We start from the raw sequence: 13,405 nt of genomic DNA, 5'->3' as shown, positions 1-13,405 counted from the left end.
CATTTTTAGATCATCGTTTTAGACACTATGTTAATACCTTTGCGAAAACAATGGCACGCAACGATCGATAAAACGATATCTTTTCTCTGAAAAGTAGCGACAATCCAAACAACGTAATCGCAAAGACAAACATCCAGCGGAACAGGTCCTCCAGAAACCTAAATTTCGCGTACGACAGACAAAGCTTCGACGCTTTAACTCGGCGTTCCCATTCAGAGGAATTTCGCTCGCTTCGGGATTCGCGGCACGAAGAAGAGCAACTAAAAAACGTTAGAAAAAGAACTACCAGAGACGTCGTAAACTTTGTCTAAGAATTTTCACGCTATGCGCGGATGATCTTCGATGCGAGCTGTCCTCTTTCTTCTTCCCTTTCTTCTTTCTACCTTTCGAATCTTAACGTCATGTACACACAATCGTGCGAGTACGTATTCGTATTTGGACACCTGATACAATTCGATCAAGAATTTGATTTTTGTTATATTCTCAAAGTTATGATCAAAGAACGTTTCTTTGATGCTAAGTCTTTGCTGCTTGCCATAAACGGGATCAAATACTCTGCTTAATTTAATTCGATACAAGATATGTACGTGGATCGTTTTAGTTCCACGTTTATCTGTAATTAATAGTTGGCATTTCGTACGATCTGTATAAAGTTTCAGAATATGGTTGGAAACGCGCATTTCGATTATTCCAAGATTTCAACATTGAGCAGACACGTGTAAAGTCAATTAGTACAAATATCTTCGAAGATTCCTACACCTTACATCACTGCTCTTTTATTTATATTAATAAATATTATCTACGTATCGTTTTCATCAATATCAATTAATTGTATAAGGTTATTTGAGATAAGATCAAATACGAAAGTTAATGGATCGTTCAAAAAACTCCTAACATTTTTCATAGTCGATTTATTCGAGTGAAGTTTGCAGGGGATTTTTTGTGTACTTACTGAACATCAAACGCATCAATTAAAGAGAAAATAAATAAAAAAAAAACGTTCAACATTCGTTAAGAGGTTCCGTCTGAATTTTCTTGTTCGTATTCTCCTCATGTTTTCATCGCAAGAAACTGGATATTCCTGAAGCCTGCAGAAACTAGCAAAAACAAGTTTTTCAGTGTAACGATCATAGAGTTAACTAGTAGGTAGCAAAAAGTTACTGCAAGAAACTACAAATATATGTACACTTATACCGTACTTGTACTGATTCCAAGAGAATGTAACGTCCTCTAATATTTTCCTCGACTTCGCGATAACTTTCCCAAACGATCGCATAGACTGAAGAGTTTCGTTTACAGTATATTCTACGTATCTACAATAATTTTAGAGATAATTTTCCAAATATGATTCCGCGTTTAAGACCGGATACATAAAACGAACTGAAGAAGTAAATTCTTTCGTGACGCGACAAAAGCGTGATATTTCACGATGAATCCATGATAAAGGAAGCGAAGTGCTGATCGCATCTTCGGCTGTTAATCGTCGACGAAATGGTCTGTGGTGGCCAGGGTTGATGTCATCGTGCGTCCCCCGGGTGGTTCCGGTCCACCCCCGGCTCTCGTCACGCGGTCCATTTATTCAAATCACACGCGATGCGACACAACACAACTTGGAAACGCACGCGCGTCGAGAGATCTCTTTGACGAGAACAACAGAGCAAAGGGGTTGAGGGACAAGGAGAGACAAAGAGTTAGAAATAGCATGAGGGAGCGCGACAATGGTGAAAGGAGAGTAAAGAGGAAATGTTAGGGAAGAAAAAATAGAAACGTGGAATTAGAAAAAGACAAACAGCGCGTGAGGGGATGAGTGCGGTAACGTGAGAAAGGAAAGAGACAGAGAGAAGGGGGAGAGAAACAGAAGATTTGGAGAGATTGAGAGGGAGGCAGGTGAAAAAAAAGAAAAGGAAGAGTCACAGAAGAGAGAAAATGGAGAGGGAAAAGCTATCACTCCATCCGTCCCGACTACTTTCGGAAACCTGCACACAACTCAACCAACCCTTCAGATACACGTTTCTCGCAAGTTCTCCGCTCCTTTCATCCGGGTTCGCTTTTACTTTATGCAACGGTTGTGCATAGACGTATATCGTCGCGCACCGTGTGCAACGAAAATCCGAAATTCCGCTTTGCCACGGGCTTACGAGAGCGTCGCGAGCTCGTCGCCTCGCGCATCCACGCGCATCCGTTTGCTTACAATTTCAACCAACTACCCCCTTCGCGCAGTTAACAAATTCTTCGTGAGCACCAAACGCAACTTTTTTACGTTGGATATCGATTATTATTTTTTCTAAATAATTGCGATATTTTTGGATTACATGACGCATTCAAGTCGTACGCAGTGAACGTGTTAAAGATCATAATGAATTATTGATTAATATTACAATTTTTTCTGCAATTTGAGAATAGATTAAATATGTTTCTTCTTATTATGTTCAATTAATTTGCGTTTGTCTTATTTATATTTGATAAATACTACAGACAATTTCTTTTTACATCTTAAATTCCCTTTTTTAATTACGAAGTACATTTACTACGTTTACCATTCATTTCAGTTTTAAATTGCGTGATATTCTGCAATTAAACTTAGCAAATATTTGCACTTTTAGTGGTAATTAGTTAAATAAAAACTTTAATTGGCAATTGATAGTTTACGACATTCCGTACAGTTATTATAAAAATAATTCGAGCTGTGTGTTAGAGAAACATTTGAAAGGACGAAGTTTACAGGAAGTTTACTAGAAGTATGTATCTAACAGTATTAATACCAACAACCTTGACAACTACAAGGATTTCGATAGCAATCTTGCTCGGTATTAACCTAAATCTTGTTTCGAAGCATCTAAACCTATCTGCAACTAGCGGGTCTTATTGTTGACTAAGTTTCCTTCGTAAACAATTGGGACGTTTAGAAATTTATAAACTTTGTCAAACTCTATACATATTATGTACCAATACGACACAAGTTAATACTCGTGCGATTGCAGTTTCAATAGAAGTTTGAAGAATGGTTCACGGTAAAGTGTGATAATCTATATAATGTAATAAACTCGTAAATTGACGAGCCACTGATAAATAATTTAATTTTGAAATAATTGGAATATAGAAACTGGCATTTTTTAACATCAGCATATTCTCCGATCTTTTAAGCATTTTTGTAAAATTAACCAACTACCAAATACGAATTTATTAAAATTTTGAACGTCATTATAAATAGAAAAGAAGTTATAAGAGTTAAAGATCAAGATACCGTGGTGCAGTAAATAATAGTCCTTAAAATTTTCTTATGTTAACAGTGTGACCGCATTTAAAACCAAAAACTTCCCTATGACAAGAAATTCAGACAGGTATTGATCCTTAAACTTTATTCTGATTCAAGCAGATATTTCATGTTCGTCACAATTTAATTTACCTTTACGTGTTATTATATGAAAGGTTTTATCTCTTACATAAGTTTGGTCAATCTTTCACACAGGGATAAAAAGGCTTTTCATTCGGCTCTTCGCTTTATCGGTTTAAAATAAAATATTCAACGATCCTGACAACAACAATGCAGCCTTCGTTGGATGGGGATTAAGAAATGGCCTGAATACATAAAAGCGGAATATGTTGAATAAAAGTCATTTGTTGAATAAAATGCATTTCAATTGTGTAATGTCCGAACATATAATTTCTTCTAATTACTCCTTTATTTAATCATTTTCTACTGTATAATGAAAGTAGACAAAAGGAGGGGACAAAAATGAGTCACTTAATGTTTCTGTTTAAACCAGATAGTTTATATACGTTTGAAAACAGAAATATAAAACACTCGCGCAAGAGTGCATTTTCCAATTTTAAAATAAACTTGTACCTCGAATATTTTTCTATAAAAAATGATGTACGATGTTGAACGGTTGCACGCGCGCGCCGGTATTCATCGTAAGGCAAGATTAAACCGCGGAACTGAGAAAAGTCAAGCCTAAACGACTTCATATTTTAGTCTCATGCGGAAGTGACGATAGGGATCTTCCGACTTTTTAACGAATTCATCGCTTTTGTGCGAAAAGCAGGGGAGACTGGAAAGAAACGGGCCGACAAAGGTAGGAAGAAGCAAGCGCGAGCCTTTTGCCGAAAACGGAAATAAAGTGGAAGGAATATCTATCTGGCTATCTTAGATAAACCTCATACACGAAGTGGTTCGGCTTCCTGCTTTCGCGATAAATCAAGAAAACTCCATTTAGAAATTTAAATGCTAGAAGATAGAGACCCGAAAGAATTACATATAGCAACGCCTATGTAATAAAAAACAGTACCAATTTTTAACAATCCAACCGATACATTTTATCAGCGAGCGATGAAAAGCTCCAATCGATAGAACCAAAGATCGATGGAAGCGTTCATATTTTGACAATGTCAAGAAACAGGTCTCTATTTGCCACCTCGTTTGTTACAAAGCTGCTAGCAAGTTGCTACCAAATGTTCGAATACTTTCATAAACCAATGTAGCACGTTTGTTGAATATTTTCCTGGCGAAAGTTAGTTATTTACGCACTTTCGAGTTCAGTTTATGATAAGTACACGAAAATCATTAACAAGAATGGAAAGAGCTCGCTCTTCTTTCTGAGATATTTGCAAGAAATTTGAGCGTGTCAAAAAAACGAAGAAAATACCAAGAACGAAAGGATGTTTTAACACGAGAGAAGATATCCGCTGCTTGGTTTCGTTACAGTGAAAATAAGGTTTATCGCAGTGACAGAAGAGGCAGCTTCGTCCAGTGTATTTTTCTGATAATGATATCAACTATAATTTAGCTAGTGTACAAGGGAGAACGTTGCATAACTAACATTAGCAAAAATAATACGGTGTTCTACCGTAGTATATGGAACCATTTCCCCCTGCGTAATTTTTACTCTGGCTACCCGCACAAAATATTCCGTACCACCTCCGACGTTTCGCTTTTTTCCATCCCATATCGTAGAAAGTTTCTGATCCTACGCTTTAAAATTCATTAGCGTCATTCGACCAAAAAGTAAACGTTAATTTTTGTAATTTTATTCATTGTCTGAAAAAAAGCATACAAGAGGCAACGAAAGATAATGAAAGAGAGAGAGGAAGAGAGGGAGAAAGAGAGAGAGAGGGCGGGGAGGAGGAGAGAAACGTGAGCCCTGCAAAAACGTATTAAATTAATTCTCAATGAATGGAGCGAGGTCAAAACGGGACCATGGCAGTTCTTTCAAACAGTCGTATCTCATTGGCTGCAGCGGTCGTTTATTTGAAACTTTCTACACTCCGTCTTTGATCCTGTCAATGAGCTTTGACTAAAATGTAAAAGCCAAAATTTTGTTTAAGTAACAAGTGAAATTTATCGTTTCTGTGACGATTTTTTCCATGACTCTGCTCGTTGCTTATGAAATTCATACATTTTTAGGATTCTTATTGCTCGTTATAACTTTCATATTACGTCCTAATGAATCTGACGTTACGTTAAAAGAGAACGTTGTTGTTTTTGTTTGCGTAACTTTACGAGTGTAATTTCATTACTTCGTCTTCTTGTTCGTTATCGAAGTAAACACGCAATATATTTTTCTACAAACTTCTTGATTACATCTCTTTCCACAAGCTTCCGTAAAAACTTCCTCGACTTATCTTTCCTTCCCTCTTTCATTGTTCAAGTGAAAATTACATGAGACTAAATGACAATTACTTATGAGCCATTCAAATGATAATTGCTCTTCTTCGTTCTAGCCACGACTAGGGAGAGTAGGGAATACCCTGGCTTGCTAAATACGCCGGCTATAGCGAAAGTTGAGGGGAAGTTTTTCCAACGAAACTACCGCCATTCGAAAGAAACCGTTCTACTATAATAACAGTAATAATCGTAAGAACAATAAATATCCATATATGAACTATTTTAGTCGTTTATACAGATATACGATTTGATATATCAGATTTAAAATCGCGTCTCGAGACCGTGTCTCGCTACAAACGGACTCAACTTTTATGCCCTTTGTTCACAAATTTCAACATTCTCACCCAACACGCAAATACGCGCACATTCATACAGGCAGTTCGAATTTCACTTCACGGGAAAATGGTCGATTGTATCCGGATGAAAGCGGCACAAGAGATAACACGCGCGCCTATCCTTCCCCATGGATACTACACACACACACAGACGTGTATAATATATTCTTTATTCATCGAACGGTAAATGACTCTACGCAATTTTTCAAATCCGCGTTACGCTTTTGTTAACCGCTTTTGGCAACTCCAGCGTGAATTAAAAACCGCATACACGAAAGCAGGCTGTACCTGTGGCAAAGTTCAATTTTAACTTTGACCTTAATTCCAAATTACAAAATTATGGCTAACACGGTACAAATCGCGTACGATATTCGATATTTTCATCCCTATACAGAGTTGAAGCGATAAATAGCTTAATAATTAATACACGAAATAATTGATATACATATATAGGATCTATTTGAACAGTAATAAGACTGATCTTTTTCAAATTGTTATTGGCAGAATCAATCGTTCGAAAATAGAGAGGGTGAAAAAGCAAACGTTGAAGAGATTTCACACTATCCGATAATTATAGTTTTTAGGATAATTATTCTGATCTTTAGTACGTCTTTTCCATAAATTTTTCTATCTCAAAAAGCGGCAGATTTCTTCCGGGTAGCTAATATTAAATAATGTATCCATAGATAAAAATATCATCCTAAAGTTCAGTACTATACGAGCTGTTTCCTTAGCATACGCGGGTACTAGAAACAAGCTAAAATGTAAATGTAATTTTGAAAATAGGAACATAAATCACACAATCTGATGATGAAAGTACTACAATCTGAATGGATAAAAATTTATCCGTAACACGCGGACAAAAAAATTACAGTTACCTCTTAACGTAACGGCGATAATGTCGACGCGAAATATCGAATTTTATTATATTTTTTCTTGCTCTCGAGAAAATGAAACTCAAGCATTTAGAAGCATATAATTCATTATTACGTTAATGAAACTTTCCTATATTTGTACGTACGTACATATTTAACCACACACGCGTAAACTAAAATAAGTCTCCATTGAAATGTTAAACGTTTGAAAAAGAAAGAAAGAAACGATAAATGAAAAATCCCAAATTATCCAAACCGCTATAAACTATCGCAGTAAACCATCCATTAATGTAACACGTGTTACTTCGATCCGAATATCTCTGTCATACTTCGATAGTCGACGAATTACGGCGAACGCGAAACACGCGCATGGGAACGAAAAAACGAAATATTCCACGGGCCAGCTGTCTACGTGTAACGTTTGCAACTTTTTCACAACGGTCCGCATTTCCATAATTTAAAACGAAAAGTTAAATTACCTTAACGCGGGCTGAGCAAACAGCTAGCATAATCTAGCCGTCCGTTGTGTTCCCAGACAAAGAACAGTCGCGATATTCGTAATTAGTGCGGAGTAATTTCGTGTTTTTTGTCACGGTCGGTAAAATTAACCGGAACATTTTTGGTCTTTAGAGGCGAACGAACGACACTGCCGCGGATAATACGCTAAACGCGCGATTTGCCACCGCGAATCGACAGTGCGCGGGCTAATCTTTCGAATAAATGTTGAACGCGCACGATGTGCTTGTCAGGCCAACCATCGTACAAGAGATAACGCGTACACGCTAAAACAGGGACATTTCAATTTTATCCAACGAGCGATACCGCAAATTCCACCGCGAAATCGTGCAAAAACGAATTTCCGTGTCGCGCTTGTCTGTTCCGCATTTAATGCTAATCCCGCGAATTGCCAATTCATCGTCTCTTCCTTTATATAGATAAAAACATCCTCTTTCCACCTCACTCTCGTTTTCGCTATACATCACTCATATGCTATTATTTAATAATGCAATTAACAATGCGCATTATTCATGCATTATTTAATTTCACGTATTGTCGATTATGCGACACGCAGCTTCGATCAAACTTTGTAACAATTTATTATATTTTGACTTGTAAGGACACAATATGGAACGCGATGTAATTAAAACTGATTTGACCCTAAAGCAAACTTAATACGAAATATTTTAATGCGAAAAGGAGAATATAAACTAGTAGAGTAATATTCTCGTGATAGCCGTATCCCATTACAGAGTTAACAGAATTTTCGAACGTTTTTATATATGTAACATTTATAATATATTCATAGATAATCGAAAAAATATATTCAAAAGCTTCCAAAGTTTCTACAAGCGATCAACTTAAAGTTATTTTCCTAAGCCGCTATAGAATTGTAATTGGTCTTATGCATCACTGTACACCGTGTGTACGCGCTTGACATAAAACAGGAATAAACGATCATTATCCAAACCGACGCTACACTATTAATCGATCATTTGTAATAGCCCGTGTAACATTAAAGCACTGATACCGATCTCGCCGCAAATAGAGAGACAGCATTGTTTACCTTGAATGCGCGTGCAAAGCTCGAAAATAAAACGCTTCAACGAGCAGAATGTCATTTATATGATTGAACGCACTACACATTGTCGAGAAGTGCTCGTGCGATGTATTTCGCCGATGTCTGTTAATCAGATATACACGAACTATTCGCGTACTGTGTAAAAGTGGCACGACACGACCGAGCAACGATTCTAACAATATGGCGTTAAATAATACATCGTGCATCGTGAAAATTATCTATATCGAGCCTAGCGTGCGATAGAAAACGAGGCTGATTTACCCCCATTCCATCTACTTCTCGATATTGTTCAAAAAAAACTTTATAGCAAGATAGTTGTGAGTTTGCATCTTTATTTCAAAATTGGTAATATCGAGCGCAACTACAAAAGGCAGAGCATCGAGAAGCTCGATCGAATCGTCGATGTACCGTTGCAATCGAAGCGAAAAGAAATTGGCAATGAATGTCTCCCCATCGATTCGACTGGCATAGAGCCTCGTTCAAGAGAAAAATGCGATAGTTCGTCTTACCTCTATTGCCGTTGCTATGCCGCTTTCATCACTCCGTGGTGGATGCGTCGAGGAATGAAAGGCTGTTCACTTTTTCTCCACTTTTTCTCTCGCCTATCCTTCTTTCCTGCTTATGTCCTATTTCCGCACGCAACGACACAATTTATCACTCGCGAAAAAGCGTTTAACGAAAATCTGATCGAACTCTCTCGTTAAGTCGCCGCACACGCGAATTCCAACCACATGAAACACACCGAGACTTGTTCTTTTTTTTTCCTTTATTCTTCTTTATTTCCCGGTGATCTTGCAGCGATCGATATATCGAGTCTTTCGAGCGGAAAACAACACTCCCCTCGATTCAACTGTCACACCGACGCCCTTTTTTTTAGAATATATCTTGTTCGTACATCGGCCAAAGATGTACGATGTCCGTTTGCTCACCTTACGCTTTTGTCGTTGTCTCTAGGTGTCGCTAATTAATTTCAGACACAGCCACGTTGATGGCAATCTCGGGTGTATTTTAATTAAAACTGAAAACTGAATGTCGCTCACACAGCGCACTTGACCTTCCCCGCGGGAGATTTAATTGAAACTCCCTTGATAACCATCGACGGTTACGCGTACGTGCGTCGATTAATCGTGCACTTGTATTTCGCATATTCGGCGAACTTTCAGGAACATTCCAATCGTATCTCCGTTTCGATTCTATACGATTTATCGCGGTCGATTACAGGGCACCTTCGATTCTCGATCGCACATCAGCGCTACGGTGGATATATTCGCGCACGATGCCACGATCGAGTAGACGTTACACCGTTAAAAATTCAAATCTCCAGCCAAGAAACGTTTCTCGAAGTGTTTAAAAAAGTATGTACCTTAACTGTTCCCACATAGCGTCTTCCAACAAGTGTTATCCGAGAAGTCACAAAAACGTATCACTCGATTTCGCCCGCAGACAACAACAAACTTTTTCTGCGCACTGTGTTCGTTTCCGAGAACACTCCGAAGGACAACAAATCTCCAGTCACTTTCCTACTACTTCAAGGGCACGAAACTTTTCACCGATTTCAATGTTAATATCGTACGCATTATACGAAGATTATCCGCGTATTAATACGCAGATAGCGTATATTTACACGTGTAACGGATACTTGCACATGAAATTCAACGAACTCGTGTCATCTGCAGTGGGACATTCGTCCGCGAACGGGGGATTAGGTGACTTTTTTCTCACACGATCGCGAACTTCGAACGCGCGATTAGTGTCATCTCGCATCCAGCATGTGTATAAATATATCGATTACCGATCGCGTGGCAACTGTTACCAATCCCAAAAGAATTTTGACGCGGAGTAGCGCGCGTGTATACGTGTGCGTACGTGTACGTGACGATCACGGAACAAGACCCGACCGTGTCGCGGTGCGATAGCAAACTGACGTCCTGACGGGTTGCAGCGCCCCAACGACGGTCGTCCGGCGAACCATCCACCACCGTTTCACCGCAGGGGACCCACCACCCCTCACCTTACCATCCCTACTCGCTATGCCCCACTACACCTGAAGCTTCTAATCGCAGCCAGGTTGTTGTACCATGCACGTGAAATTTCTCAAGCTCTTTCTAGGATCGAATCTTCCATCGGTTTTAGATCACATGTGTGCGAGGGCGGAGTTGTTTGCTGCTTACGGTAAGTACTATTGATTCCTAACAACGTTTTAAGGATCAGAAATATTGAATATTGAAATTTCATAGAAATATTACGACTCTGTGAATGTCTCATTTGAAGTATAATGCACCTTGTAGCGCTACCAACTTCAGAAAGTTGATTCGCACAGAATTAAATCGAGCATTCGATTTTAGTCAATTGTTAATGTTAAGTACGACGTGGTGTTGTATATTTCATATACATTGACGTTTTATTTATTGTATACAACATTTGAATTTTTTGATTTTACGATTTGTGTTATCTAAAACCGGTAAAGTGTAATTTTATTGCGATACGTTGTAATATATTTTCACGAGTAAAATTTATATGTATACTGTTATCGTTATCGAATTACGCTTTTTACGACGGTATTTATATCAGTTATCTACGAAATAATTATAGGGATTGTATAAGGGTTGTGTACAAGCGTAAAACAAAATTGTCCCACGACATTTTGGTCTATCCTAAATCGCAGATTTACATATCCGAGATTTAAATTATTGGAACTGTCGTCATAAATTCGCTATCCAGAATGGTGTTCGTGACGATTAATGCTAGGAAAGCTGATTTAAAGTAGAGAAGACGATTTATACAATCTCTTAATCAATGCGCTTTAAATCATTCTCGGTGACGGAATAAGGTTCACCTGCAGATTTTCGTGTAACGCCCTTGCATACAATGGAGTCACGTTATTTGTGAACAGGCGTTACCACGATTTAAATTCACCCTTAAATCAGATTTGATAACCTGGAAGTTTACGTTGACAGACTATTTATGAATGGGTAGGTTCCATGAAGGAAATTATTAATTCTTTCAAATCATTTGGAATAATAAATAAAGAAGAACTACCATCCCTTAAGAATAGGTGATACAAAAATGAGTGTGTACTTCAATGTACAGTATCCCATAGGTAAAATAATATTGCATTACTATTAGATTAATTAATTGTACGAATTTATACGATACAGAATGTAACCTCGCAGAAAACAAGGCTGAACACCTGTGTCATGGTCTAATTTCCAATTAAGACGTTATTAATACCGGGGCCAGAGGAAAACGACCGCTATATCTCGTGGATTATATTACAATTTACGTTTGAATCTATTCGCGTGTAGAAACTCTACCCGTAAGCGGCCAAAATTCTGATATCTCTATTCCGTATGCGTTTTCACGTTGAATTAAACGAAGCTCCGGAATATTCAACCTGCCATGCATTCCAAGCAGCGAGAAAGAATAGTTGGTAAACATTTCATGGCATGTGTTAGTGGTAAATATCCCGGTAATTTTGTTTCTCGACGCGAAACCATGTTTCGAAAAAGAATACACGGTGGTCGGTGCATACAATTTTTCAGTTGAGTTACGAAATCGACGTTCCTACCGCTTGTTTTTCGAAACTTCATGTGAATAATTCCGAATGTATCCACTGGGGATACTACCTTGCATTGAAAATGAATAGCATTCACAGAAGTAGGTTTAAAACCAAGTATCTGGGATATCGAAATGCTAAATGAACTTTGGTAGACTTTGAAAAGTACAGAATTTTATAGGAAGGATTTTTAGGAATCCAATTCTCGACGAAAAAGTTATATAAAAATATTTACCCTTCATTCATTTCCTCAGTCAATCTTACAAGATGAACGTAAAAAGCCAGTGTGCTATATATCGTTTATTATTCGTAGACAAATACTATTAAAATATATACATTTTAATGTACAGAAGCTTCATTCTCTTTTATTTTCAGTAATTGAAATAATTAATTATTTATATTCTCATTACATGAACATCGCAGGAAATAATCGTGATAGGTATGTCTTTATTAATTTTCTGATTTCAATATCATGTTATAAATAACAGGAAATATTTTAATATAAAATAGCTAAAAGTAAAAAGAATCTGTTAAGACAAACAATATATCTTAGTATTTTCAGTACTATAATATTGTAACATGCGCAATATTTTTAATACTATGGAAAGGGTAGAAAAGTTCAAAATCAAACAATCATGGAATTAATTGACAACATACTGAATTTTAAAACTGTTTCCCTGTAAAAGATAGCAAATTTGTTTTCCAATATCTTTTTCCCCTGTAGTCTTCATGTTGAACTTCCAGGCCAATTCAATATTAAAAAACAAATTAAGTCGAAGGTGTGACAAATATGGAAGTAAGGATTAAATAGAAGACGGTAGGATTCGTGTTAACCATAACAGAAAGGGAAACCCTAACCTTAACCCTGGTCAGTGACTCACTTGAGTATATGCATAACGACTTTGTTGGTATGGAACTTAGAAATAGAACTATGATATTCGATCATTCCGGTGAAACCAAGCAACGCACCCCCCCCCCCCCCTCCATATTTCTCGGATGTTGTCGATTGAATAAAACTTGACATAGAAGGCAGAAAAAAAAGTTGTCGTTGGACATGCTTACTTAACAAGCGCGAATTTCATGGACACAAACGGTTTACTCCGTTACCCTTGGGAGAGTTGAAAGGTGGGTGGAACAGAGGGTAGGTCGTTTCACACAGCAGCGCCTCGCTTAATTACTAGTTACTAGTAACAGGAGTTAGGAACGTTTAGCTCACAGTTCACGCTATCCAACAAAAGCTTATATCGTTACGACGAACTATTCCCATTGCTAGCTTAGATTCAACAGCGAAGCTTCATCGTACCGAGATTCCTATTACTTCGAAATCATATCACCTGGCGAAACCGCCTTCGAGTTAGTAGTTTCCGAACTATAGCCAGCTTAGTTTACAACATA

General features: G+C 37.7%; 1 protein-coding gene across 5 annotated transcripts in view; it reads right to left on the bottom strand.

The window, feature by feature from the left end:
- LOC126915514 (lachesin-like) overlaps nucleotides 1-10,393 on the bottom strand; it is a 478,988-nt gene extending 468,595 nt beyond the window's left edge. For 3 of the 5 annotated variants that reach the window (XM_050720252.1, XM_050720253.1, XM_050720256.1), the window contains exon 1: nucleotides 8,964-10,392. The gene's annotated coding sequence lies outside the window, so the exon portion shown is untranslated. Of the gene's footprint in view, nucleotides 1-8,963 lie in introns of all 5 variants that reach the window. The other 2 variants (XM_050720255.1, XM_050720257.1) reach the window with 1 other exon arrangement.
- Between the last annotated feature and the right edge of the window lie 3,012 nt (nucleotides 10,394-13,405).

Source organism: Bombus affinis, chromosome 4, assembly GCF_024516045.1.
Source record: "Bombus affinis isolate iyBomAffi1 chromosome 4, iyBomAffi1.2, whole genome shotgun sequence".
NCBI classification, from domain to species: Eukaryota; Metazoa; Arthropoda; class Insecta; order Hymenoptera; family Apidae; genus Bombus; species Bombus affinis.
This window is presented reverse-complemented; position numbering and strand designations above follow the sequence as displayed.